Source organism: Citrus sinensis, chromosome 3, assembly GCF_022201045.2.
Source record: "Citrus sinensis cultivar Valencia sweet orange chromosome 3, DVS_A1.0, whole genome shotgun sequence".
In the NCBI taxonomy this organism is placed as follows: domain Eukaryota; kingdom Viridiplantae; phylum Streptophyta; class Magnoliopsida; order Sapindales; family Rutaceae; genus Citrus; species Citrus sinensis.
This window is the reverse complement of record NC_068558.1, coordinates 21,563,403-21,568,252: the sequence shown is the minus strand read 5'-3', so window position 1 is coordinate 21,568,252 and position 4,850 is coordinate 21,563,403. Positions and strand designations below refer to the sequence as shown.

General features: G+C 36.1%; 1 non-coding gene across 1 annotated transcript; it reads left to right on the top strand.

Moving 5' to 3' along the window:
* Positions 1–742: 742 nt before the first annotated feature.
* Positions 743–846, top strand: LOC127901607 (small nucleolar RNA R71). Its single transcript, XR_008053851.1, has one exon. It is a non-coding gene; the product is annotated as a small nucleolar RNA R71 (small nucleolar RNA).
* The last annotated feature ends 4,004 nt before the right edge of the window (positions 847–4,850 follow it).

The following is a 4,850-nucleotide window of genomic DNA, read 5'->3' as shown; positions in this document are numbered from 1 at the left end:
TTCTCAACAGTCATTGCCAAGGTCTGAACTGAAGAAGCAAGCTGTCCCACCATCTTCTCAAGGCTTGAAACTGATTGAGCTTGTGAATTGAAGCCTGCTCTCAACTCATTTCGTAGTCCATCAATTGTACGATTTTGTTACTCAATCGTGGAGTGAGTAACATTCTTGAAATTTTGGAATGCATCCTCCCAAGTTGAGAGTAGTTCTGGTTCTGATTGTATGGTCTAAATGGGGGCTGAGAGGCTTGAGAAATTTGAGGAATTAGTTGCATTGGTGGAGCTGGAGCTACTGGTCCATTCTGTTGGAGTCCTTGAGACCATGAAAAATTGGGGTGATCTCTCCATCCAGGGTTATATGTGTTGGAGTATGGGTTGTAATTTGATGGCTTTCTCATTACACCTATGGCATTGGCTTGATCTGAGTATGAGTCATGGTCATGTGGTTCTGTTGATTTAGCAGTCGATAACGATGCTATTTGTCGAGCAAGACCTTCAACCATCTCCTTGACTTCTTTGATTCCCGAAGTTGACTCGCCAATGTGAACCTCATTTACTCCCTAATTCTTCTAGTAGTCCTGAGTGATCGACTCCGTTGTTGGGAATTATCTGCTTGTCGCTGGAAGAATTCCCAAATCTCTAATGCACTTTTTGACATTCGCTCTCCTCCACTCGTTGCCATTAGCCATTCTTGCACATTCGGCAATAATCCCTCCAAAACGTATTGGCATTGGTGCCATTTCTCATACCCATGATGTGGACACTTCAAGAGTAGCCCATTGAATCGCTCCCAAGTTTCAAAAAATTGCTCGTCTTCTCTCTGAGTAAACTCTGAGATTTCCCTGCGAATAGCATTGGTTTTATGCACTGGGAAATATTTATTCAAAAATTTCGTTACCATTTGTTCCCATGATGAAATGCTATTAGCAGGTAAAGTATTTAACCATGAACGAGCTCTATCCTTTAAAGAAAATGGGAATAATCTGAGTTTAACATCATCGTCTGAAAAATTCTCGTATTTAAAAGTTTGACAAATGGCATGAAAATCATTCAAATGATTATATGGGTCCTCATTTTCTAGGCCATAAAATGTGGGGAGACAATTTAGCACACTAGGTTTTAGTTCAAAACTTCTAGCAGCTACATTTGGGTATCTTATGCATGATGTGCTCAAATTAGCTAAGGGACTAAAATAGTCCTTAAATGGCCTCTCCTGTGGTGCTTGTAAATCCATTCCAAATTTATTTTTAATGTGCTTTTGTGTGCGAAGTGTTTTTTCTAATTCAAAGTCTATAGGTTCAAGATTAGGAAATAATGACCTACGACCATGCATGCAAAACAAATAAAATAAAAATAAAGATGAGAACAAAACAAATAAAAATAAAGAAGAGAGAGAAATTACGATACTAACCTTATTGCGCTATTACAACCTTTCTATAAAAATACGCAAAAATAAATACGTGAAATAAATTAACTAAAAATTAAATCAAAAAAAAATTACAAAGAAAAATAAATTGAAAAATAAATTACAGAATTTTAAAGAAGAGAAAAAGGAAAGAAATACTAACCTTTAAATGTAGATTCACTTTTTTTTTTTAAGAAAAAATATAAGAAAACAATTTAAATGGAATTATTCACAAAAATTAATTCTATGAATTAAAATTACTTACCTCCCCGGCAACGGCGCCAAAAACTTGTTGTGCAAATTTTAATGTACTCGCAAGCGCACGAATCTGTTGTAGTATAGACTAATGGTGACGAGTGTCGATCCCACGAGGAGGTGGATTTTAATTATATATAGAATTAATTTTGTAAATGGGTAGTTGGATTTATGGTGGAAATGATTTGGAATATGCTAATAATTAAATTAAAATGGCGAGAATAAATTCTAAAATTGGAATTGCAATTGAGAGAATAAATTGAAGAGAAAATCTATTAAATTGACGTACTTGGGTATCTGGATCCGTATCAACATGCATCATGGGCTAAATAATCCGTATTAATGCCAATTAAATCATGAGGGGGGAATCCACACCTCATGAACCACGCTCTAATCAATATGGTGCTAAGGGCTTATCGTGCCAAATAATAATAACCTTATACTAGAGAGCTGGTGTAACTAGAGCTGGCAAAACGGGTCATCGGGTCGTGTTCGTGTCGTGTCAGCTTCGTGTCGTGTCAAATTTAGGTCGACCCAAACCCGACCCATTTAATAATCGTGTCAAAATATTGAGACCCAAACCCGACACGGAAAAATAATCGGGTTACCCAATAACCCATTTAATATATATATATTGAACAAAAGTTACATCAAATATTTACACACTATCATACATATGTATGTACATACATACATACATACATACATAATTTATCGATATTATAAAATATACATATCTACCAATATATTACACATGTACACTATTGAGGTTTTAATTATATATATATATATATATATATATATATATATATATATATATATATATATATATATATCAATATTATAAAATATACATGTCTATCAATTTTTACACATTTACACTATTGAAGCTCTAAATGTATGTAAAATTTTATAAATAAAACATTGTGTTTATATTCACCCTTTTAAAGAATAAAAAAAAAGAAAATCATCTCTAATATTTGAGTTTTAATTATAAGAATATGTAAATTATTTTAAAATAGAAAATATAATCGGGTCATTGATCGGGTAAATGGGTCAAGAATTTTAACCCAATCCCGACACGGAAAAAAATCGTGTTGACCCGGACCTGACCCATTTAATAATCGTGTTAAATTTGACGACCCATACCCATTTATTTATGTCGTGTTCGTGTCGGGTAATCGGGTCGTGTCAAATTTTGCCAGCTCTAGGTGTAACCAAGGTGGTATCTAGACAAGATTATTATTATTTGTCGACGAGAAGTCAAAACATCCACAAAAACTAGAGGGGAAGAGAAAATAAATTTACCAAATTAAGCCCATGACACATGTTGAGACTTCACCTTCAACCCAAGCTTGAAAGAAAATTAGCCACTCATAATTGAACTAGGGGCAAAATGGGAATTTATTAAAATACGAAGAAAATACAAGATGGAGAAAGAATTATAGAAAATGGATCCCAAAAATGGATTCAGAGATATCAAATTAAGGGGGGCAGGCCCCTTTTTTATAGATACATGGAGTAAATCATGGCCATCGGATTAAAAACAGTTTGGACGCTCAAGATTGCGCCACGTCATCAGTCAACAGTCCACGGTTTAACCACGCGGATGAACAGTAACACGGTTTGACTCGGATGAATAGTAACGCAGTTTGACTCGGATGAACAGTAACATGGTTTGGTTGAAAATAATCCTGTGTGATGCATGTACCGTACGCGAGATTTTTCATCCACTGATATGCTGCCACGTCACCATCAACAGTACATAAGAATTTTAGCCCAACAGGATCGTGACACCTCATCAGTCAATGCCACATCATCGGTCAATGCCACGTCATCGATCCGTCTATGTGAACAGTGTTGTGAACAGTAACGTAGTTAGTACCGTACACGTGAATAGTACCGTACATATGAATAGTGCCATTTTTCCTTTTATGCTCCTCCTAAGGTTTTCGACCGTCCTGAGTTCAAAAGTGATATCCGTTTTGCCGTCTGATCTCTTCTTTATTGTGAAATGACTATAATGCCCCTAAAATACATAAAATACTTAATTAAAATAAAACACATGTAATTAAATCACAAGAAGGTTAAATACATAAAAGTAAGGGTTGTTAGTAAGACTTGAAATGTAAAATGACGGTTTTCTCCTTTATAAATATGCATTTTCTAACACTCAACAGTGATTATAGCGGTCCACATGCGGGATGAAGTCCTTTATGTAATTGATAATGCCGAGAAACTGTTGAACTTGCTTTTTGGAAAGTTGTTGATCTGGAAAGTGAAGCAATTCTTGGGCAATGTGCTTTCCTGGCTGATAATGGCCGTCCTTTATGATCATACCAAGAAATTCAATGTTATCTGTGGCAATGGTGCTTTTCTTGGCAGACGGCATGATTTCATGACTTTGGACAATATCATAAAATTGAGTTAACAGCTGGTGATGTTCATTATGGGATCCTGAAAAAAGCAAGATATCATCAATGTAAATTAATGCATGATGCAAGATAGGGTGAAAGATTTGGACCATGGATTTTTGGAAAATGGATGGGGCAGTTTTGAGGCCGAAGGGAAGGACTGTCCATTGATAATGGGCATTTGGGATACAAAAGGCAGTTTTGTAACGCTTCGAGGGTTCAATACCTAATTGCCAAAAGCCTGATTTTAAATCAAATTTGGAAAAGATCTGGGCATTTTTGAGAAAAGTAAACATGCTTTGTCGTCAGGGCAAAGGAAATTTGTCATCTTGCAAAATCATATTGAGTGGCTGATAGTCAATGACTAAGCGTTTCTTTCCTCTGACAATTTCAGAATGCTTTTCAACATAAAAGGCTTGGCAAGCCCACTTTACACCATCAACTGGTCTATAGGCTTCAAAATCATGCCTTAGATCTACCCACTCTAGAACCCCACTCTGACACCCTTATGGTGTTAGCAGAATCTGACCAAATTCCCACAATCATCCAAATCCCACGACAACTTCCCCGTCATGAGCTTATTAAGCTTATGCCTCTTGAATGGATTTCCAATTATGAGCAGTTCCATAACAATACAACTCCAATTCAGACATCTGAAAGCATGTTTGAAAGACGACAAGATGGAACAGTTTGAATGACTTTTAAACCACCTCCAAGTGCTCCACAAGAGCCCCCTCGGCTCTCCTTTACCTATTCTTCCATGATCACAACTATTCAGAC